This window comes from Anastrepha obliqua, chromosome 2 (assembly GCF_027943255.1).
Source record: "Anastrepha obliqua isolate idAnaObli1 chromosome 2, idAnaObli1_1.0, whole genome shotgun sequence".
Classification (NCBI taxonomy): Eukaryota; Metazoa; Arthropoda; class Insecta; order Diptera; family Tephritidae; genus Anastrepha; species Anastrepha obliqua.
In genome coordinates this window covers 27,406,931-27,432,408 of record NC_072893.1, presented here as the reverse complement: position 1 = coordinate 27,432,408, position 25,478 = coordinate 27,406,931, and the positions used below count along the sequence as shown (strand labels likewise).

The 25,478-nt window shown below is 38.8% G+C and overlaps 1 protein-coding gene across 1 annotated transcript in view; it reads right to left on the bottom strand.

Annotated features, from left to right (window-relative positions):
- LOC129239642 (pre-mRNA-splicing factor ATP-dependent RNA helicase PRP16) overlaps nt 1–25,478 on the bottom strand; it is an 89,514-nt gene that overhangs the window by 36,613 nt on the left and 27,423 nt on the right. The gene's annotated exons all lie outside the window — the stretch shown is intronic.

The window sequence follows — 25,478 nt, the reverse complement described above, 5'->3', positions numbered from 1 at the left end:
TAAATTTCCGATCATTGTGTTTTCTGACGAGAAAATTTTTCATATTGAGCAATTCATAAACTCCCAAAACGATAGAGTTTATTTAACCGACCATTCAATACGAGAATATGTGTCATCGATTGGCCACCAGGAGGCAGCACCCGCCACAGATAATGGTTCGGGCCGCTGTAACCGCAGATGGGCGCTCTCCAATCGTTTTCATCGCGCTTGGCGTCAAGGTAAATGCGAAATATTATCGGGAAAGTATTCTGGAGGTTGCTTTGAAGCCGTGGACGCGCAAACATTTCGGTGGCAGATCATGGATGTACAACAGGACTCGGCGCCGTGTTACAAAGCTCGAGTGAACCAAGAATGGGTAAAAAACCACATTACGAACTTTATAACGTCCACACAATGGCTCTCAAATTCCCCCGACGCGAATCAGATGGATTATTCTCTTTGGGCCATTTTGGAGAGGAAGCTCCGAACTAAAAGAGTCACCAGTCTCGAGGCGTTGAAAAAAAATCATTGTCCGCAAGTGCGCCAAAATGCCTGCAAGCCACATTCAGGCAGCTTGCGATTCGTTTCAGAACCGTCTCAAGGCCATAGTCAAGACAAAAGATGGTCATATCGAGCTAAAGTATTGATTCTTAATTTTGTAGGTATTATTTTCATACATTTTTTACTTTGAATAAAATAAAAATAATGTTTCAAACTAAATTGATGGGCTTTTTAATTGGTTACACTTCGAGTGCCGCGCCGTGTATCAAGGATAGGTTAGGTAGTGCTGGCTGATCTCTAAAAAGATATCACTTAGATCCCTGGTATATTGTGTTGCCAGTGCTATGTATCTCGAGTAGAAGATATTATTTTATATAAATCATAATGCACGTCTTGGCGAGTTTTAACAAGCCGTCCAGCCTTTTGTGAGCAATATTCTTCAAGGAGAAAAAATATGTTGATCCCAGGCACATTTGTCGGGTCCTACAAAGAGCAGGGCAGTGGCAAAGTAGATGTACCAAAGTATGTCTAGAATTCGCTTCGCTGCATAAGTTACAAGCATCGCTCTGGACTAATTCCGTTTTGGCTGCGTCAGTACTCCAACCAATATTTTACAGTCTTTCCTAGACAATGACAAAATAATGTTTGCAGTTTTGGTATTCCAAGTCCTTACCATAATTTTGGTAGTTTTATACGAGCTTGAGTGTTCCCATTTCGACTGAGTTTCCAGGGCTAATCGCACATTTAATTCCGTTTTCAGGAAGGAGAGTGAAGTTCCTCATTTAGTTCCGTTTTCAGAAAAGAAAGTACCGGGAACCGGTCCATATTTTTTTCCTATGTTGGTAGCACTGTAAGACATACATACATCTGTCACTTTTAACGCCATCGGATCATTTGAGAGATGCTGTACGCCGCAAACGGCCGGAAATGTGGGCAAGCAATTCGTGGATTTTGCATGAGGATGACGCGCCATCGCAACGAGCCCAAATTGTGCTGGATTATTTGACCAAACACCAAGTAAATACCATCGTGCAGCACCGTATTCACCTGATATGACCCCGTGCGACTTCTTTTTGTTTGCAAAGTTACCACTTCGTGGAAGATTTCAGTCGATAGAGGAGATCAAAGAGAATGCAACGAAGGAGCTGAATGCCATCCCTTTGTCGGCCTAGGGACTGGGTTACACGTTGGCACATGTGTGTTGCTTCAGACGGGTCATATTTTGAAGGAGATAAAATAAATTTGCCTGAAATTTAACTCTGTTTTGTTTTATTTAAACATTCCCGGTATTTTCAGATCATAGGTATGTCTGACCTGCTTAATCTCGGCAAGCGAATACCTGCTTTAACGAGCTCAACGGCTCTCTCATTTTCTTATATTTTTTTGTGTCCTAATATCTAGAAAATAGTGGCCCGCCAGTTTCCGCAGAGTTCGTCTATTTTGGATCCGCATTGTTGAACACATTCCGAGTTAGTGCAAGGAGCCATAATTGCTTTAAGGGGTTACATGGGTTTCGTGGGTTCAAAAAATCGATTTTTTTTTGCTTTAATTTCTACAACATCTCAAGAAAATTATCCTAAATTTTCAAGTCGATCCGAATAATAGTTTCGGAGATACAGCCTTTGGAAGGTGTGCGCTCCAAGCCACTTTTATTGTTACTCAAAACTTTAAACGCGCTTCTCGGTTGTCAAATGTTCTCGAAAACTACTCAACCGATCTTGATGAAATTTTACACAGGTGTTCGAGATTCAATTTACTCGTGCTTGAACGAAGAATTTTTTTTTTTTTTTCAATTACAACTATTTAAAAAAAAAACCGAAAATTTGACCGAAATTTTCAGTTTTTTTGGAAAAATGTCTGCCCAAATTCCAATTTTTACTTTTTTTCTTTCCTTCGTTCAAGCAGTTTATGGTCTTACTAAAACACTTATTTTTGTTTTTTCATTTTTGATGATCCTGTCAGGAGTTATGCTGACAGCGCGGACGCACCTTTTTTCGAGGGGTCACCGGAAATGGCGTCACAATGGAGGAGTTTTATTTTTTGAAAATATTCTTTAAATATGTATCTATAAGACAGAAAAAAGTTTGAATTAAATAAATAATTTTTTACACACAAAAAAAATATTGAATATAGGCCTTTTTTACCCGACGAAACCCACGTGACCCCTTAATGGCCGCTTGACCATCAATGATTATCAATGGCTATCATTATTATCAAACTGCTGGCATATTTTTTAAAAACGCACTCTTAATTTCACATTATTCCATATTTGAAGACCAGTTATTGGGACAAATAAATAGGAATACAATTTTCTTATAAAAAACGGTTCAATTCACAAATACGCCGGAATTACGTCGAAATAATTTAGAAGTCAGAAAATGTAAAAATTTTATTGTACGACTGCGAAAACAGCTACCTTTCGGGCGAGGCACCTTAATGTGCATACATACAAACAAACATTCATACATACACACATACATACATACAAACATCCATACGCACATTAATGCATGCATACATACATACGCACATATATACATACATACATACATACACACATACTCACATTTGTGCATGCATACTTGTCCTTGTTATCAATCAAAAGTTCGTTAATCTTTTCAATGGATTTTTTGTGTTTTTGTTTTTTTTTTGTGTAGCATTAGTCAATAATTTGGCCATCTACATACAAACTGAAGCGATAAATATCAGGAATTGAATTTAGCTTCGTCGAACTAACAAAAATAGTAGAGTACACACACCTCGAAAGCATTTGCTAACGGCTTACGTGCAGCCTAAAGCGTTGAAACGAGTGTAAGTGGCTAATAAAATGTATCGGCACTTTTCAATTTCCAGTTAGTTAATTACTCTGGCAGTCATCAAATGTGGAACACTTTACTTTATGTGCTGCTTATCAAAGTTACATTATTATTTTCATTGTCAATTGCAATGTTTAATTAAAGCGGCCACTTTTGTAAATGTCTCAATTCCCTAAACCCAGTGCTCAGTCAAAATTGTATATTGCTTTAAAATTTCTTTAGCCTCATCCCGCTAGTAGTTGTATGGCTATTTATAGATTTTTACATGGATTTTTATAACTTAAAATGGTAACCCACTTCAGAGCAATTTTCTGCAATTTACAAATTTTTTTGATGTTTCGATTCTTGAGTTTATAGAGCCGCTGAGCTCGAATCTGAGATCTATGTTGCTAAACTCGAAATGGTGGATCCACTATGGCGGGCTTAAGGAAAGAAAAGACATTAAGAAAAGGTGAAATTCTTTTAGGTATAGCTAGGTAGGTAGGCAAAATGGCAAGAGTACCACAGGCACACTTCAAGTAGCACTTACGTGCCGTTTTGATACCATAATGTGGACCCCTACCTGTGCAAAGAAAAATTTTTGGGAAGAGAAAACCTTCCACAGCCATCCAGTGCTGTTGATATAGTAGAGGAGAGAAAAGAGATCTAGGCTGGAGAATTTCTTCAAGCCTCCCCAAAGGGCACGCCAAGGAATCTCAACCACCTAGCCGCCAGAGCCGCACATTCTCAGAGAAAGTGTTCCACAGTCTCTTTCTCTGCAGGATCCCCACAGCTTCTGCAATAGGCGTTGTACGGAATTCCAAGCTTCTCCGCATGAGTACCGATCTCCCAGTGACCAGTGAACACCGCATTGAGTTTGGAAATTGAATGGCGGGGGATTCCCATCACCTTAAGCGTTCTATTTCTATCGTATTAGGGCCATAGTTTTTTCGAGATAGCACACGATGAGACAGACTTCCATCTGTCTTGCGCTTTTTTTAGAAAGAAATTGGGCAGTTTCCCTTTAACAACGGACAAAGGGACACCGATGTCTGAGAGGGGGACAGCTAAAACCGGTTCTATCGACCCCTTCATGGCAAGCTCGCCAACAATTTCATTTCCCTCTATATTTCCCCAGATAAGGGAGATCCAGGGAACCCAGATAAGGGAGATGTTTCCTGCTCGTTCGAGATGTTTGAGTTCCTCCTTACAGAAGTTCACCAGAAGAGAGCTGCAATACGGCGACGACAGGGCCTTGATCGCAGCTTGGCTAACGGAAAAAATATTAATGTCTCCCTCCCAACAGCGATCGCGAAGCATTTTGCATGCCTGCAAGATCACGAACACCTCTGCTTGAAAAACACTGCTCGTTTCCAGCAGTTTAAAGAAGACGGAAATGCTGGCTGATTTAGAGAAAACTCCCTCTCCCACTCCATATTCCATCTTGACTCCGTCAGTGAAAATAGAGGTACCTATATCCATGTCGACTCTCCCCTCTTTCCAGTCTTGCCTGCTCGGAAACATAGCCCTAGCACAAACCTCCAATCCCAGTTTGCGGATGGTGAGGCCAGTGCGAAGAACAGAGAAGGAAGGGAGCATCTGCTTCAAGATGCTACTATGTCCTACAGAAAATTGTCTCTAGAGGCCAATCTCCTTCAACCTAATAGCGCTCTGAGCAGCAATGGATTTAACCTGCAGATCCACAGGAAGTAAGTGCAGAATAACGTTGAGCGCAGCAGTGGGACAGGTTCTACAAGCTCAAGTGATGCCCCCACATGCAGTTCTCTGCACTCTCTCTAATTTAGTGGTGTTGTAGCCCTTCTGAAGAGCTTCCCACCAAACTAGGCAACCGTATGTCAAAATTGGCAGAACCACTAAGTTGTACATCCACAGTACGACACGTTGCGTGAGACCCCATTGTTTGCCGAACATAGATTTACAGGCGTAGAAGGCTATATTGGCCTTCTTAACTCGATTTTCTATGTGCAGCTTCCAGTGGAGCTTGGGGTCAAGTATTACACCAAGCTACCTGACTTCCGATGCGAGTGTAAGACACTGGTTGCTTAGTCTTGGAAACGTAAAGGGCGGAGGCTTGTTTTTCCTGGTGAAAGCACCAACTCCGTTTTGTCAGAGTTGACTCTGAGACCGCAACTGGCGGCCCAACTTTTAGGTATATTTCGACAAAAAAAATTTTCAAATAACGTGTTCTCAGTTGTTGTTGTAGCAGTATAAATATTCCCCATACATATACGAGGAATGCTGCTGAAGTGACAGTCCTTGGCCGGATATAAATCGGGTCGTTGCGATTACGTAGAACCGACCGTAGTAGGAACGGTATAAATGGTATTCCCTTCGCACCTTTGAGTACAGCGACCATATAAACTCCAGTAATCAAATGATCAAAGAAATCTGGCAATTACTAAACGTTGCTCTGAAAAGATCAGCCCTATCAATGAATCCATCGTAGAACGATTTTCATAGATTCTAAATTCTAAATTCGTAGAGCTATAGAAAAGCCGCGCTGTATGATCACTATTCACTCGGACAGTCGGGCTATTTTATGGCACTACGTGTAATAATATTTCCTGAAAGGTAGCAATTGAATACAGAACTATTCTCTAAATAAACTGAGTAAGCGGTCCACAATGAATGTTGTCTGGATAGATCTGACCTAGAATGAATCAAATCACAACTAGGTCCCTCATCAAACCGATATTCCCTTAATACAGTAGTTGGTATCATCAACAGACACGGCCTAATGGGAACAATTGGGAAGCGTGTGGGGTTTCTCACTACTGACTTTTGTGACAGCTGCAGAAACGAATAGGAAGTGGAGCCTGTGAACATTAAGGCTTTCGATACAGTTAGCCACGCCACGCTACACTCCCGCCCGGGTTGAAGAGGTGGACCGCGAACTACCTGAGTGGTCGTTATTCGTCGGTGATATTTCGAGACCAAACATTTAAACAGAGGAAAATAAAGCAAGGTGTACCGCACAGTGGTGTCCTTTCACCCTTGCTTTGCAACTTCCATATCTCGAAACTCCCCCAGCCACCATAGGTAGTCTCCCTGGTCTCATACGCCGACGACTGCACGATAATGGTGTCGGGCAATGACATTGATGGCCTATGCTCCAAGGTAAAGGACTACCTCGCAAGCCTTTCTCGCTTCTTCACTGCGAGGAATTTACAACTCTCCCCCACTAAATCCACGGCGACCCTTTTCACCACCTGGACAAAGGAGGTCAAGCTACAACTCAAGGTGAAAGTCGATGATACACAAATTCGGACGGTTAACAACCCCAAAATATTGGGAGTTTCTCAGCGCATACAACCGCTATTGCAACTAAAGTACAGAATCGCAACAAGGTTCTCAAGTCACTTGCCGGCAGCATTTGGGGCAAAGACAAAGAAATGTTGCTGTCGACTTTTAAAGCAATAGGCCGACCGATTCTAAACTATGCTGCGCCTGTCTGGTCGTCTGGAACCAGTCATTCGTAGTGGTCGAAGCTTCAGACCTGCCAAAACACTGCATTAAGAACCGTGACAGCATGTCTTCTGATGTCACCTATACAACATCTGCATGATGAGGACCAAATGCTGCCTGTTAAGGAGCACAACAAATTGCTCAGTAAGGAGTTTCTGCTAGGGTGTTACCGCAGGCCTCACCCATGCAGACACCTGCTGGAGCCTTAGCCACCTCCCAGGTACATCAGGAGGCACTTCCTAAATTACGTGGACGAGATCTCAGACAAAACAAACAGACAGTTACTGGATCGGACAGTGTACAGACAGGCCATTAACGACATTTATCGGGAGACTCTCACCACCTTCTTAAGCTCCCGGCCCTCGAATGCCGTTATCGGAGTCCAACCACCACCAATCGCAGACGAAGAGCTCCAACTTCCCCGAGAGTCCCGCGTAACCTTGGCACAATTACGAGCTGGATATTGTAGCAGGTTAAACTCTTACTTATCCAGAATCGACCCCGACATACTAAACATATGTCCAGCATGTGAAGGCACGCCGCACGACACTAACCACCTTTTCACATGCCCAATTAAACCCACTCATTCTAACACCCCTCTCCCTCTGGACCCAACCCGTCGAAACAGCTAGTTTCCTGGGTCTACCTTTAGATGTTTAGATGAGCTAGACGAAGACGACCGGTGATTACGATACACTGTCAGGGCAAAGGTACTGCAAGAACAACAACTGTTAAACACTTTCTCTCTCGCTGTTACGCTTATACCAGGATGAGACATCGCTACCTACGTTTATACTTCTTTGGATGTCTGGCTGACTTAGAATGTGCAGGCATCCGCAATATTTGATAGTTTGTTAGAAATACGAAGCGTTTTCCCCACATTGAGAATTAGGGGAGGGAACTTAAACCCAAACAAGTGATATCACTGAGCTTATCCTTAGCGCCATTACACAGATTTTTCAAAAAATTTATTGCAAGGTGACTTTGGTTGTCGGGGAAAAGTTTTAAAGTAAAATTCACTTCAACTTCAACAATTTATAAAAATATGGTAAACTAGTAAAATATGAGTATTAGATTTAATAAAAATGTTGTTTGTACATAGGTGATTCGCGGTTAAAATAATTACTGCAAAAAAATCCAGAATTGGCGCGTGTAACCCTGCAAGTGGCAAAAATTGGAGGTAGGTAGATTTTGGAAAAATGTTACCAACGAGTTCAACAGCCTAGGAGCGCCAATTCTCCTTACAAAGTGTCATCCATTTTCAAAGGATTAAAGGCATTCGAGTTCACGTGGATTGAGTGATGGCAAACTTTTCATAGTCATAGTGGAAGGTTATATTCGTAACTCTTCTACGACGAGCTAAGTGATAAGACTGAATATTTTTCATCCGCCGTATTTTGTGCGAAATGTTTAATTCCACTGTTGACATAAATCATATAGACATCTGCTTTTTTCTGCTCTCAAATTCAGGCTGCAATAGCCAACAACTCTAATCTCATTTAATGATGCCCAAGCCGGAGTACAGAACAACGTTGAGCGATATTCAAGGCTTGAGAGCATTTGACCTAAGCCGATAAAAATGGGTCAGAAACTGTCGCGACGACAAAGGGTATGCCTTTTTCAATGCAAAGAATTACATTTAACAGTATTGAGGAGACGCCAGCGAAAGGTGGGTCGTAAAGACAAAGGTCCAAAGGACCAAGAGGCAGAAATGTGGCGGAGTTGGCAACAGAAGGCATAGAAAAAATTTGATTTTTATCGCAATTCCGAAATTTTTTTTTAATTATCATCCGCTTGTATCTATTATTTCGATTCTCTTAAGCTCTTACAAACAACCGTTATGAAGGAAAAACGTTAAAGTAACCTGGTGCATTGGTAGCGCACTGGGTATGAAAACTTTTTGTATCTGCAAACAAATATTAGAGCAAAACCGGATAATTTTACATGTCAAGTACCTAAAATATATGTATATCGAAATAAATGAATTAGATAATAAATATTTAATTATTATAGCATTCAACACATCAATAACAGTCCAGACACACTTGTGGTATCTAATTTGTATTGGCCTACATATCTCTTTATTATAATCACCGAAGCATCTAGAATTTCATTAACTCTTTCCGTCTCGGTGGTTAGCGTTGCTAACCACCAATTTTTTATTTTTTTTACGACGGTTGGGGACATTTAAGTTTTTAATTTTGCACGAATATTGATTATTGCTTCCTTTTAAGTGAAGAGGACGCTAATAGCTAGAAATACACCCACCACTTGTTGAGAAAATTTAAAGTAAAAATCCGTGGCCGCGCGTTTTTGTGAGAGCTAGAAGTAAAAATTCATAATAAATTCAATAACGCAATTTATGGTTTGATTTTTGTGCAAATTTAGTTCTTGTGGTGTGTTTGATACAAGTGGTTGCTTTCTCGCTTAAATTTCGATTATTTTACGAATATTTTTTATAATCAGTGATGGTTAGCAACAATAACCACCGTGACGTAAGTATTCCTAGAATTTGCTTTTTTATACGGTCACTATGAGTCGGCGGACTTTCTTTGGTATTTACAATATTTTAGGCAATTATTTCAATAATGCAACTATCATTGACGCAAAAGGAAATTGACGAATGTTTGTATGAAGATTTACCTTCAGGACCTGATTGTGAAGCCAGTTCCGATGAGGATGAGAATCTAGACATGCCTGAGTGGCCAGTGTCAAAATCGATATTGGATGTGTGTGGGGCAGATGTACAGAATATCCATGAAGAGCTATTCATATCATACCATTATCAAACTTTGTAAGTCAGAATAATAATGTTAGCTCTACGATCTTGCAGCCACCTAAATGGAAAGGACCTTCTCTCTATGGATATACCTGGCGAGTTTGTTGAGAGTCTGGGCTTAGCTGATCATATAATCAGCTTGGAAGATATAACACCACTCCGATTGTTTCGCATGTTTTGAACAGAGGACTTGGTTGAGGTCATAAGCTTTCAAAGTAACCTATATGCAACACAAGAAGGTAAACCTTTTTCTCCTACCAGTCCTTCTGAAATACAAACTTTCTTGGCCATAAATATGGTGATAGGTATAAAAAGCTACCGACAAAGATTACTGGTCTTCTGCTCCTGATTTACGTGACTCCTACATTTCCTCTTGTATGCCCCTAAATCGCTTCAACTGGCTTCTTGGATGCTTGCATCTGAATGACAATAATCTCATGCCTGCTAGAAAGCATCCAGACTATGATAAGTTATATAAAGTCCTTCCTATGCTTGAAATTCTTCGCCGCAACTTCAGAAATAATTATAAACCATCCGCTGTAAAGAAATACAATAGCAATATGAACTTCGTTGATAAATTCGATCAATTAAAAGCCTGTTACTTCATCGACCGAAAATCCCAAAAGTGGTGACACCGATTTTTTTTTTCATTTCTTGGATTGCTGCGTTATCAATAGCTATATAGCTTACAAAGAGCTTCTGATTAACAGACCTCATTTGGATGAGTTGACATTGAAAGACTTTCGCCGCTCAATTTATCAGGGGCTGTTAGCACCTTGCTACGTAAACAAGCGAGCTCCAGGAAGTTCCGCGATCAGCAATGGATCAAGCCCAAGATCTCCTGTACCAGTTGCTATAAAACGGTATAAGCCTAGCGTGCCTGCTGAAATCCGCCATGAGAGTAATCGACACCAACCGCTTAGAGGCACACCTAGAAGATGCGCCTTTTGCAGTACCAAAACCGTCCCTGTCCGCACAGTATAGCAATGCAGAACATGCCACGTTCCACTTTGCCTCCGAAAAGGAAAGACATGTTTTTCAGAATTTCACAAGAAATAATTGTTTGTAAATTTATTACCAAATTTTGTATTGTCTTTTTTCTAAAAATAAATAAAAAAGTGAAGTAATTGAGTGCATTAGTTTTAATAAATTTTTGTACCCTTCAGTCATGGTGGTTACTGGTGGTGACCACCTTGTTTCTCAAAAACCTAACGGTAAATATTTTTTTTTTTGCATTCGTGTGTTACTTGTATCCCATATTCACCAATTAACAACCAAAAAAAAAAAAATTAGCGATAGCCTCACGAATTCCATCTTTGAGGTTTTGAATCGACCCTGGGCTGTTGGCGTAGACCTTCTCTTTCACGTGACCCCAAAGAAAAAAGTCACAAGGTGTTAAATTACAAGATCTCGGTGGCCAATTGTGATTACCTCTTCGTGAGAAAACACGGTCCGGAAACTTTTCCCGTAAAAGATCAATGGTTTTGTTGCTTGTGTGGCACGTAGCGCCAACTTGTTGAAAAGAAACGTTGTCCAGATCATTACCATCCAATTCCGGCCATAAAAAATCGTTAATCATCTCTCGATAGCGCAATCCATTCCAAAATAACACCTGTTATTGGAAAGCCCTTTATTTCTCCAGCCTTAAACGAGTTTTTCATTATTCTAAAGCACATCGCGCATATCGTACGGCACTTTCTTTGTGCAAAGATTTAAGAAATGTTTCACAATTTAAAAATTTTCTAGCTAAATATGGGAGAAAGAAAACGATTGCTTTTCTGATAATAGTGGCTTATCCCATGAACAGGTGTACACCACAAGGCAGTATTCTTAGTCCGATTTTATTGGTTTCTGTTTAAAAAATTGAAATGCTCTACTCTATGCTGAATGATGATTTGATTTGAAGTTTTTTCGTAATACTATTATAGTTTGGGGAAAAAGAAATCCATTATTTTCCCTGTAGACGGCTGTAGTGATATCTGTAATGATATCTCGTAAAGTATCGATCAAACAATTTAAAGTTTATGCTCGTTGTCAAGCTGGAATTTGGCACTAAAAAATTAGTTCACTTTGTTTTGTTTGTACCATTCAGTTGTGAGTTACAGGGTGTTAAGAATAGAAGTCAACAAAGGCAAAATACGGTGCATTTTACAGTTTTTCTTTGATAAAGGCGAAAATGCAAGCCAGGCTGCTGAAATTTTGAATGGTGCCTCTGGTGCCCCGGTACTATAACAGGAATTTAGGTTTCGTCGATTCCGTTCAGGCTTTTTTGATGTCAAAGAAAATGTCGAAGATAGAACTGAAGGTAGCAATTCCTAAGGACGAATTTCTAGAAGGTTACAATAGACGTTCCCTTGAAGAGTTACATGGGTTTCGTGGGTTCAAAAATTTCGATTTTTTTGGCTTATTAATTTCTACAACATCTCAAGAATATTATCCTATATTTTCAAGTCGATCCGAATAATAGTTTCGAAGATACAGTCTTTGGAAAATGTGCGCTTATTGTTACTCAAAACTGTAAACGCGTTTTTCTCGGAACCGTCGGTTGTCAAACGTTCTCGAAAACTACTCAACCGATCTTGATGAAATTTTACACAGGTGTTCGAGATACAATTTACTCGTGCTTGGACGAAGGATTTTTTTTTTTCAATTATAACTATTTAAAAAAAAAAAATGTCAAGCAAATTTGACCGAAATTTTCAGTTTTTTTGGAAAAATGTCTGCCCAAATTCCAATTTTTACTTTTTTTTGTTTCCTTCGTTCAAGCAGTTTATGGTCTTAACTAAAACACCTATTTTTGTTTTTTCATTTTCGATGATCCTGTCAGGAGTTATGCTAACAACTCAGACGCATCTTTTTTTCGAGGAGTCACCGGAAACGACGTCACAATGAAAGAGTTTTAATTTTTTTTTTTTTGAAAATTTCAAAAACTATTCTTTAAATATGTATCTATAAGACAGAAAAAAGTTTGAATGAAATTAATAATTTTTTACATAGAAAAAAAATATTGAAAATAGGCCTTTGTTTACCCGACGAAACCCATATAACCCCTTAATACAGTAGTTGGTATCATCAATAGACACTGCCTAATGGGAACACATCGGAAGCGTTTAGGGTTTCTCTCTAATGACTTTTGTGGCAGCTGCAGGAACGAAAAGCAAATGGAGACTGTTGAACACTTTCTCTCTCGCTGTTACGCTTTTGTCAGAATGAAACATCGCTGTCTACATTCATATTTCTTTGGATGTCTGGCTGACTTACGAGTCCGCTGCAATCCACAATAGCTCATAGTTGATTAGAAATACGAAGCGGTGCCACCACATTGGGAATTAGTGAGGGGAACTAGAGAGTGGTAAACACCATAGTCTAACCTCATGGAACATTTTTAGAGGTATACTACCTAGCAGACCGTTTTCGGCTCTGACCGATGTCATTCGTTTTGTGTTTCACTAAGCTAAAGCTAAATTAGAATGAAAAAAAGCTAAATTATCTTTAGCTTAATGACGTAGAATCCAAAGTTCCCCTCAAAAAAGTTTTGTTCCCTATACCTAACGAGCAAACCTGATATCTATCATCCTTGGTCTAACCTAACATTCATAGCAATCCATTCTCGATTTGTGATAAAAACTGAAATGGAATATCTCCATTTCTTTCGTTCTGCGTTACCGAAACGGAAAACGGATTTAGATCCGGCCAAGGACTGTCACTCCAGCAGCATTCCCCGTATGTAAGTATGGGGAATGTTTATGCTACAACAAGAACAACAACTCCATTTCTTTTGTTTTCTCTGTTGCACATTTTTAGTTCTGAGCAAGAGATTTTTTTTTGAGAGGTGAGACCTTTTCCTATAGAATTTTATTAATTTTTTTTTTTACTAATAGAGTTTTTTTAACTAACTTCAAGATAATAAATTTTTTATTTTAGAAACAGTTCACTTTCGCAAGTCAAAGGGAGCGTAGCAAGTCAACAAGAGCGCAAGAACTAAGCAAGAGCATTTAAGGGGTAAATGCGTTTGCCTTATCTTTCTAAACTGACCTACACAGCGAATGCGACCGGCTAAGCGCGGATGCTATTGCGCAACCCCAAGCTCAGCAGAATTCATTAAGCACAGTTCGTTTGTGTACTCGTATGTGTATGTATGTATGTATGCATGCATGTATGTTAGTAGATATGCATTATACGAAGGAGTCATGTGATTTCCATATGAACGAATGTGTTTGTGTGTTCATCCAAAAGCACTGCATATTAGGGAATTAATATGCAAAAATATTAAAGGCAGTTATAAAGCTTCCGTTGAGAAATTTAAATATCAAAAGGCAGCTGGCACGCTTAGACATTCAAATGCATGCCTATACGAGTATTTATTTGTGCAGGTATACACAGCGTTTAATAACCATAGCACAAGGACTTGTTGACAAATTTTGACACTGTATTTGTTTATTATTTATTTTGAATAATTTTTTATGAAAATATACATAGTTGTTGTAAAAAAGAAAATCAATAAAATTTCATCAAAATTCCACGCCTTTTAATGAGAATTTTTAGAATTTCGGATATAAATTTTAGAAGTTTGGTTTAAAAAACAATTCTTCGGTTCTTCTTAACATTAAAAAATGTTTCCTTTTTAACTTTGAAATGAAAATTGTAAAATAAAATATGGTATTTAAAAAAATGTAAAATTATCTTGGAAAAAAAATTGTTTTTTAGTGGCTCTCTGTTTTCTTAATTTTTTCATTCAAAATTTTTGGGAAACAATTTTTTAATACATTTTCATGAACGACATTTTTTCAATCAAAATTGTTAGCAAAATGTCTTTTATGTTTTTATTCAAAATTTTTGGAAAATAATTTTGTTTCTCATTTTTGACAAAGATTTTTCAGAGCTTTTTTATATTAATTTTTTTCCATAAATAGCTGAGACTATTTTCAGTAGTTCCTGAAAGTTTTATATTCAAAAATTTTTCGTTTTTAAATTTTTAAGGAAACATTTTAAAATAAAATATGCTATTTAATTCTGGAAAAATGTTGTTTATTTTTTATTTCAAAATTTTTCTTCGGTTCTTTTTAACATTCAAAAAATTTTCAATATTAAATTCGAAATAAAAAATTTTAAACTAAAAGATGCTATTTAAAATATATAAAATTTTTGGAAAAAATTAAAAAACAAATTTTTTAGTGGCCCTCTTTTCTTAAAAAAAATATTTTCATTAAAAAAAATTAAAAATTAGAAAACATATAAAAAATAAAAATAAATAAAACTATAAAAAAATTAAAAAAAAAAAATAAAAAACTAAAAATATAAAAATATAAAAAACATTATAAATTAAAAAATTATATAAAAAAATTAAAAAAAAAATATATAAAAAAATAATAAATAAATAAATTAAATATAAACAAATATATAAAAAAACAAATAAAAAAATATTAAAAAAATTAAAAATAAAAAAATATATAATAAAATTAAAAAAACAATAAATAAATAAATTAAATATAAAAAAATATACAAAATATATAAAAACCAAATAAAAAATATAAAAAAATTAAAAATAAAATAAATTAATTATAAAACATGTAAAAAAAATTATAAATTAAAAACATACATAAAAAAATTAAAAAAATAATAAATAAATAAATTAAATATAAAAAAATATACAAAATATATAAAACACAAATAAAAAATATAAAAAAAAAATAAAAACAAAAATATGTATAAAAAATAATAATTAACTAATTAATTAAATATAAAAAAAAAATTAAAAATTAAAAAAATATAAAATAATAAATAAATAATATAATAAATTAAATATAAAAAAATATGCAATATATTATATAACAAAACCAAATAAAAGAATATAAAAAAATTAAAAATAAATTAAATGTTAAAAACTTAAAAAATTATAAATAAAAGAATTAAAAATAAAAATAAAATAAATTAAATATGAAAAATGTAAAAAAAAAATAAATAAATATAAATAAAAAAATTAAATATCAAAAAGTTAAAAATAAAAAAATTAAAATTAAAAAAATTAAAAACAAAAAAATTAAAAATAAAAATAAAATAAGAAGGTGACATAGATCCCTCCATTTGTGGAAACCATTAACACGCACACCACAAATAGGAAAAGCAACTCGGCCGAACACCCAAACCAGGGTGTAAGCGATGGTTGGTTGGTTGGTTGGTTTAAGGGTGACCCCGCATCGGAGTGCCACATAGACCGCAAGTTGGGTCCGTTGTGTTGCCCTAGAGCTCATTATTTTAAATGATTTCCCCACCTAACCGAGATTTTTATTGTAGATTTTGGTCAAAGATATTAATTCGTTTCGAAAATTTGATGAGAGATTCGATTTTCAGGTCCGAGAGTACTGAAAGATTGTCAATAGTTGGAGAGCCTAGAAGAGCGAGTCGACTTCTGGCTAGACCCGGACAACTGCACAGCAAATGTCTGCTCGATACTTCCTCATCTTCGTCCTCGCAGTATCTGCACAGGTCGTTTTGAGGAACCCCGAGCCGACGTGCGTGAGTGCCCAAAAGGCAGTGGCCGGTGATAAGAGATATTATATGCCTTAGTTCGTGTTTCGAAAGACTTATAAGGGTTTTTGTCTGTTTCAGATTGTAGGATGGCCAGATTTGTCTGGTCGTAACGCAAGTAGTTTCCACTCGCCACCTCCGATCAGCAACGCTGTGAAATTCTCGATCAATGAGTAATTTACATGTTGAGAGCGGAATGTGGATTGTGGGTAAGTTACTGACATATGATTGCGCAGCTCCAGCTCTTGCGAGCTCATCAGCTTTGCAGTTACCTTCGAATCCACTGTGACCCGGTATCCAGATAACTTGGACAGAATTCTGAACACTTATCTCGTTAAGAGATAAGAGACAGGATCGAACCACATCTGAGTGGGTATAAGAGGAGCTGAGTGCTCGAACGGCCGCTTGACTGTCGGTGAAAAAGCGGATATCCTCTAGTGATATTCAATTTTCTAAGAGAGTTTTCGCAGCATACCAGATAGCGCATACTTCCGCTTGGAATACGCTACAGTAGTCGGGTAATCTAAATGATAGATTGATGTGAGGGGAATTGGAAAAGATTCCAAATCCCACTTTGCCGTCTTGTTTTGAACCATCTGTATATATAGTCAGAGGGCCATCGCTTTCGGTAAGATTTGTCTTCCATTCTTCCCTAGTTGGGAGTGAACAGGAGAATAGCAAGGGTGGTGATGGGAGACTTACATGATAGTCTATGTCGGAAGAGATAACAGTGTTCCTGTTCAGTATGGCCGAATGGCCAAGATACTTATTCCATTTCGATATAGCATTCATGCGTGTCGCTGCTTTCGCTGCAATCGCTTTGCCAGCCAGATCGATAGGGAGCAAGTGAAGCAACGTATTTAGAGCCTTAGTAGGTGTTGTACTTAAGCATCCTGTTATCAGGAGGCAGGCTGTTCTTTGAACTCGATCAATTGTGGCTACTCTACACCGTTTTTCGAGTGCTGTCCACCATACAACCACACCGTAGAAGAGTATCGGTTTGATGATCGAGGTATATATCCAATAAATGATCCGAGGTGAAAAACCCCAGGTTTTGCCTATAGCTTTCTTACAAGTATAAAGAGCTATGAAGGCTTTTTTGCATCTGTTTTCGATGTTCAATTTCCAACTCAACTTCCCATCTAGAATAACTCCTAGATATTTAGCTGAGTCAGATAGGAGTAATGATTCCCCTTTTAAGGTTATTGTTTGCAGTGGAGGAGATTGTTGTTTCCTATTGAAGAGAACAAGATCTGTCTTTGCTGGATTCGCATTTAGTCCGCATTCGGTGCACCATTTTGACAGAATATTGATTGAGCGTTGCATGAGCTCAGTAAGAGTATTCAGGTGTTTGCCTGACACGCAGAGAGCAATATCATCTGCATAGGCTACAACCTTGCAGCCTGCTTTTTCGAGATTTCGGAGCAAACTGTTTACAGCGAGATTCCAGAGAAGGGGTGAAAGTACTCCGCCTTGAGGGGTGCCTTTGACGGCGTACATTCTCATGCGGCTTAACCCAAGCTCTGCAGTGATTATTCTACTTTGGAGCATTTGTTCGATCATCTTTCGGATGGAGTAATTGATACCCAATTTGGCAATTTCAGACAAAATAGCGTTGGGTTCAATATTATTGAAAGCACCTTCTATGTCCATAAATGCGACAAGAGAGTACTCCTTATTGTGAAGGGAAGTTTCCACTGTTTGCACCAGTGAATGAAGTGCCGTTTCAGTCGATTTCCCTTTAGTGTAGGCATGTTGTGCCTCTGAGATCAACTTAGTATCAAGTTGGGTTTTGATTTGCTCATCTAAGACTTTTTCAAAAGCTTTTAAGCAAAAAGAGGTTAGGCTAATGGGCCTGAAGTCGTTTGGTTTACAGTGTGAAGGCTTCCCCGTTTTCGGAATGAATACTACCTTCGATTTCTTCCAAATTGTCGGAAGATAAGACAGATTTAAACACTTGTTAAAGATCCTGGTTAACCAAGGCAGTAGAATTTCTAGTCCTTCTTGAAGTTCTGCTGGAATGATGTTGTCAGGACCTGGTGATTTAAATTTTTTTAAAGCTTAGTATTGCTGTAGAGATGCTATTAGAGCTGATTAGATCTGATCTATTCCCATAATTACTCTGAAAAGTGCTGGGAAGTGCAGGTAAGTTGGCAACACAGCCTGGAAAGTGAGATTCTAGAAGTATTCTAAGAGTGTGGTCAGTTGAAGTAGTCCAAGTTCCATCTTGAGTCATGATAAAACTGGGAGAGACTGGGTTTGAAGCAAGAATCTTGCGTAGTCTGCTTACTTCTGAGGTGTTCTCTAATTCTTGAGTGTATGATCGCCAGGATGTGCGTTTTGCACTTCTGACGGCTTTCTTAAAGTCTTTGAGACATTGTCGATATTCTTCCCATTCGTCTGTTATTTTAGATTGGTTAAAGAGTTTCCGAGTTCGATTGCGAAGTTCTGAGATTTCTGGAGTCCACCAAAAAGGTTTATGCTTACCTCCTGTTTTCGTCAGGGGGCAAGATTGTCGTGCTGCGCTTTGACACGTCTTCGTTATTATGTTGACAGCGTTTTCGATATCGTTTTTATTTGCCATTTCAAACTGCCTGATATCAGGAAGTCCATTGGCAAGATGTTCTTTATATTTGATCCAATTCATACGTTTTTTGTTAAGGTACTTCATGGGTTTTGCCGTTTCGGCTTTTAAAGTGAATGTTATATATTGGTGGTCGGAAAAAGAGTGCTGTTTATCAACGCTCCAGTCCTGCACCAGTTGTGTACATGATTCGCTAGCAAGAGTAATATCGAGTACCTCTCTTCTAGACGAGTTAAGAAACGTAGGGACATCCCCTCTATTACATATATCAAGCTTATTTGCTAGAATATAATCAAAAAGTTGCTCACCTCGTGTGTTGTTGTTTGTACTGCCCCAAACAGTATTATGTGCATTAGCGTCTGCTCCAATAATGACGCGTTTCTGGATCAGATGCGCCGTATTGACGAGCCTCCTCACTGCTTCAGGAGGAGGCGCCTCCGCTGCGTCGTAAGGCATGTAAGCCGACACAATCCAGATCGGGCCGTGGACTGCTTCAACCTCTATGGCAGTGGTGTCAGCATTGCTAAGGGGAAGAAGAAAAGCATTAATATGTTTTCGAATGAGAATACAAGAGCGCGATCTACCGTTAGCCTCACCTTGAAACAAGGTGTAGTGCCTATCTTTCAGGCCGCATATCTTGTTGTTTGATATCCAAGGTTCTTGGATGAGAATGATGTCTTCTCTGAGGTCAGAGAGACGAAGAATGAGGGCTGCCGAGGCAGCCTTAGAGTGGTGCAGATTAATCTGCAGCACTTTTAGAGGGACATTCGATGACTGTGGCGTTCGCGTCATCACCGCTATCTAAAAGACTATCCTCGTCCTCGAGTTGAATGTTAAATAAGTTTCCCACAAGTTCGCTGTTTGATTCCGAGTCGGACTCAATCGTCGAATCTTGTGAGAGAGGCTTATCGACATCCATCTCTGGGGCCGCCGTACTCTCTTCGCTGGGTGCGAGGAGATTTTTCGGCTGATAGGTCCAAATGGTAGTGGTAGTGAACCCGAATGCCACAATCCCCTTGCGGTCGTCCAGTGCTTGAACGCTTTCCTGGTCCAGGAGCAGCGTGACATGTCTGGAGTTTCCTGAAGGCTCTTCCACCTTAACTACCCTCCAGTTTTCGGTGGGTAGGTTCGGGTTTCCGATCTTCAGTAGCTCCAGGATGGTTTCCGGATCGGATGGCTCTACAGGTATCCTTGCTCTGCCGCGGGGTTTGTTAGGAATTTCACTCTTTTTGATGAGTTGGAGATTCGCTCCGGGCCATACCTCGCCGAGTCGGTCGAGGGCCTTGCCGTACAGGCTGACCGAACGTTGATCCGAGCACGCGATCAACTTGACCCTTGCCTGGAACCATCCCGCGTCAGAGCAGAAAGGAGGAGGCCCTGGGTTCTGTTTCAGAACGTCCAGGTATCCCAACTGAAGTTTTCTCTCCACAATCTTCCAGTTTGATGGAGAGATGAAACCGTCAGGGTGGCTTTTATCCACCACCGCCATGACCAGACTATCTCTGGCAACTTCGCAGAACTTGCGTATTTTGACCTCAGAGGAAGCTTTGTGCTTCTTGGGGTCGTTGGAGCTATGAGGATCCTCTGAAGACCGCTGCCGCTTAGCTGCACTCGGTTTCTCTTTGGACGCCTCATACTTCCGAAGAAACTCCCGGGCCCAACCGAGAGTTGACCTTTGTTGGTCGGACAGCTCCTCCTCAGGGGTTTTGCCGAACTTTTCCGTAAGGAAGGTGGCGCGTCTTCGATCTCTGTATCGACGGAGATGAGGAGGGATGGGTTTCCTGGAGACTTCTGTCCGACTTGTTTTCCCAGTTTCTGGCAAAACAGGTTTGGTGTTCAATGGGTTCTCCGCAGCCGAGTCGGTTTTGGAGGAAGTAGAAGCCACCTGGGAGTGCGGTGGTGTCTCCCTGACGGTCTTGCTCTTAGTGAGCACTTTAGCCACCGAAGGGGTGGTTTTTGACTCCGCCATTAGTTTGGTGGAGCCAACAGGTCTTCCGCGTCGGGAAGGAATTTTTTGTTTTGTTGTTTGTTTTAAGTTATTTTTGTTCATTTTTGCGGGGCGGTCACTCAGCTGACGAGTCAGCAGTCGTAACCAGAGATTTTAGTAGGGAAATAATGGGGTTCGCCACGCCAGAGCCCTATGCCGTGGTAAGTCTAATTTAAACTGGGGTGCGACAGGTGCCCCAGAGTCCGCATACTAGCGACTTAGCTCACCCTAAGCCATGCATCCCTCGGCGTATGCTGTTCCACCTTGGATTGGTAGCCTTTGATATAAGGAAGTGGCCTTCTCCCCGTGAGTCCATGTTTACTCCATTCGTATTAGCAGAGACATGACCTACTAATACGAGTGGCTTCTCGCCTTCCACCGAAGTGGATATGGGTCACTGCCAGCAATTATGGCAGTTACGGCACGCGTGCAGTAACACTGCACTACATGTTGTTCCCCCTACCATAGTTGTTGGTTGACGAGAACTAGGCTGGTTCGCGAGTAGGCTTTTACCAAGGCTATGACCTACTTAACCACAGAAGATAACTGTGGCGTACCCTATCCACCACCTGGGACGCGCCGCAATAGGTGCCCAACCAAAGGGGGTGTAAGCGATAATTATTTATCTTTTTTTTTGTAGAATTTTTTTCCTGTAATTCAAATAAGTATTTCCTAATATGAACGTAGCATAAATTCGATTTCTCTGAACATCTCGATTCCAGCGCAACCTGTTGGATGCATTTTTCGTCAAAATATTTCCATTCATGTAGTTGATAATCTTTCCTGTAAATACTAAATATGAATTAAGTCGTACCTTAACTACGATTTTTCGAAATATCTCGACCACTGCGTAGGCTTTTACCAAGGCTATGACCTACTTAACCACAGAAGATAACTGTGGCGTACCCTATCCACCACCTGGGACGCGCCGCAATAGGTGCCCAACCAAAGGGGGTGTAAGCGATAATTATTTATCTTTTTTTATGTAGAATTTTTTTCCTGTAATTCAAATAAGTATTTCCTAATATGAACGTAGCATAAATTCGATTTCTCTGAACATCTCGATTCCAGCGCAACCTGTTGGATGCATTTTTCGTCAAAATATTTCCATTCATGTAGTTGATAATCTTTCCTGTAAATACTAAATATGAATTAAGTCGTACCTTAACTACGATTTTTCGAAATATCTCGACCACTGCGCTACCTAGCGATAATATTTCAAACATGACCTAACCCATGCTTGTGACTCATAGAATTCGTTCTACAAATGCCAGGTGTGTGACTTAATTTTTTTCAGAAAAACAAACGTGAAGTGAATTTCTATACCCGCCCGCGCTTATTTTCTACTAAGAGAATATTTTATAATAAATATGAATCGCCATCTTTTTAATGAACTCTTAACGCCATTTATACTATTTTGAATAGCATGGCATTAATTTATTTGAAAATAAAAATAGAGAATTAAAAAAATTAATAAATTATGCCTCTCAAAATGTGCTTATAATTCACAAAAAGAAAAAAAAACGCCCCCACCCATGAATATGAAAGATTGTTAATTAGAGTGGCACATCTTTATAGGCATTGTTTTATAAATTTTGTCAGGCCTTTACTAGTGCGTTCCGGATATTTGTACACACACACACACATACACAAACATTACACACATACGAATTTAATATGCATGAATGGAAAATAATCAGCGATAATGAGTGGGGGGGTGCTTGAATGAGTGCCAGTCTCATGTGACACTTAAATTTAGAACTTGGCGACTTCTAATACAATAAATAACTTTCAAGATTTATTTATAGCTCGACTTGTTTACATTTTGTCGTTTTAATGTCGAATGTGAAATTAATTAGCGTAACATAAAACTTATTATTACTTACTTAACTACACACATACATACATACATATGTACGCAAGAATAGACAACAGTGGGTTGTGTGCCATAAAATGTGAAGTTATAAAACTTTTGAGCGAGCCTAAGTCGCATATTTTGTTTACCTCCTACGTATTTTGTTACAGTGTAAAAATGTGAAATGTAATTGGATTAAAAAAACTGAACACTTCAATTTGTATTTTATCAAACGTGGGCATTCTTTTTAACAGACTAAAAAATAGAGGAAAATGCATCCCCTAATAATATTTCTCTAATACATAATTATTTATTATGATTTACATACATACATACATATGTATGTATCATAGTTAGTACTAACCGATCCCTCTCCCGTGAAGTACTACTTAACGGTATTAGTAATTACCAAACTGCGTGACGCTGAACAGCAGCGCAGATTTCCATGTAGAGGCGATAGGTCGCTACCCCTCCCGTGAAATATTACCTAACGGTCGCCCCGCGGGAGAGAAACAGGGCTGGAGTGGGTTTTAGTGGGTGGGTGAGTCGAAAGATAAGTTTCACACTTTTCGGCTTTCAATGCTTTTTGCCAACTCCATAAAAAAAAATTTTTTTAAAATTTAAAAAGAAAAAAAATAAAAAAAATAAAAATTAAAAAAAATAGAAATTAAAATAAAAAAATGTAAAAATTAAAAAAAATTTTGAAAATAAAAACAAAAAAAAATTTAAAAAATTAAAAAAAAGTAAAGAAACGTAAAAAAAAACAAAATGAAATAAAAAAATAAAATAAAAAATAAAATTAAAAATAAATAAAAACACTGATTTTTTTTCGACTCAAACGCATTTTTTTTTTTGGTAACAATGACTAATCTAAACTCAAGCAAGCCAAAACTAGCTTTAAGTAAATATGCAATTAGCATCGCTAGCATTACTTTTTGAATCAGGAGAGTCAGGGAAAGCAAATAGGGTTGGTCTCCAGCACGGTGGAGATAATTCAGAAGGTGTAGCCAACATCAGACTTTCAGCGATTTTGAAGGAATCAGCTGGTTTGCTGACGTAACAGGTGATGTTACGGCGATTTCTTTCCAACAAAACTAAGATTGTGTGGGTGATATAAGAAAAAATCAACACAGACATAGCTCACTTGCACTTCGTTGCCGTCTGAACGACTGATTAGAAAATCCTAAGAATACATGACAGCCGAAGCTACTCTCACAATTTTGCTTCGGTTGGCCAAACTTTGCAATCCTATCACCCTTGGGTCTACCGCTGAACGGAGTCAAAATCAAGTCTTTGCAAACAACAGATTCTGTGTTTCCTATAGTTTTAGGGGCATCCCCATAGCATCAGTTTGGTAGATCCTAAGGCTTACCCTCTCAAAACCATACGTGATTAGCGCCTTTGTCGCGGCAAAAGACCGGATAGTCTCCGCATTTAGTAGAATCAGAGCTTTTCGATAGAGCACCCCGCTTCTTTCCACCTTAACCCCCTTCCAGTTATGCGTGGAACGTTTCGGTTTGCAATTGCAGAGGATTTCGCTCAACTTCTCTGAAGCAGAGGGTTCGGAACAGAGCCAGACACGGACTCGCAGATGCACAGGCGAATTCTGCTTGCTTACCGCTCCAGCTTGGCTTCATTCCATACGTCTCACACTGCCGCCCGTCGGTTTTCGTCAGAAAAAAACCATAGCAACTCATTTTTGTTTAGAAATCATTTTGATCAGATAACTCGTTGTTCTCGTATTTGCTTCGGCATAAACTGTCTTCTACGCATAACGTAGGATTTATACCAGGGTCTTATCTTCATGAACACCTCGACGGATAAGACCCTCAGAAAAATTAAGCTGCTTCACAAGGACACTCATTGATTTTGAAGGATCCTCGTCGTTGGTCGCTTGCACTTGTCGAACAAATTTTGCAGATCGGGCAGTGTCATAACCTTCCTCGTGTTTTAAGCGTTTTGCAACAGTTTCTGCATCGCCTCCTGATGCTTCCAATTCACGGCGAACATTATTAAAGAGTGCACGATCGCAGAAGAAGAAAATTAGAGATTTCTAAGTCGGTATAAAAAATTAAATAATGTGAAAAGTGCGCCTTCTAAGAATACCATTAAACGTTTGTACGAAAGGTTTTCGACTGGTGACGCTCTTTCTAATCCAAAGAGGCCAAGGACCAAGGCGTCGCCAAGGACATCCCAAAATCGCCGTTCTCAGCAGTTGGGCATTGCTCGGACCACTTTACAACGAATTATCCGCATTGATTTGCATTTATCCCCGTATAAGATTCAATTGACGCAAAGATTGTTGCCTGCGGACAAGCCTCGTCGATTGGAATGGGCCCAAAGAGTCATCGAAATCCGTCGGGTCCATCGAATATGGGCAACCCTGTAGCAACGATAACTGCATAATTTACGATTGCTTGAGTTAAGTTGTAGTGCTCCATGTCTTAGCTAAAAAAGAGCAGAAAGGAAAATAATGGTTTCGGAATGTTCTAGGCACATATATGTATACATGTACCGGATGCAACCTGTTTATACGAAAGAGTTAGTACGAAAGCAAAATAAATGGTCGTCACTGTTCAGGTTGAAGATGTCGTCAAGGCCGAGGAACATTTAGCGTTACCCGGGATAGACTACGCGGAGGTGATCGTTTCCACAACAGTAGGTTCTACATTACCGGAACGACGCGGATTTATATTCGGCCAAGGAATGTCACTTAATCAGCATTCTCGATTAAATAAAAACCCACCATTTACTATACATTATTTATTAACTTTTAACCAACAAATGCAATTTACCCCTTATCAACGACCACACACAACAATAAATTAGTAAATTGAGCGTATCAAAAGCCTACTAAGAAAAACACATATTTAACACCCCTTCTAAAATAAAACTTAAATATAATAAAACACGAAGGTATGCGACGAGCACAGCGAATGCAGGCCTATTCAATATTAAAACACAAAATATAATTCACATTTATA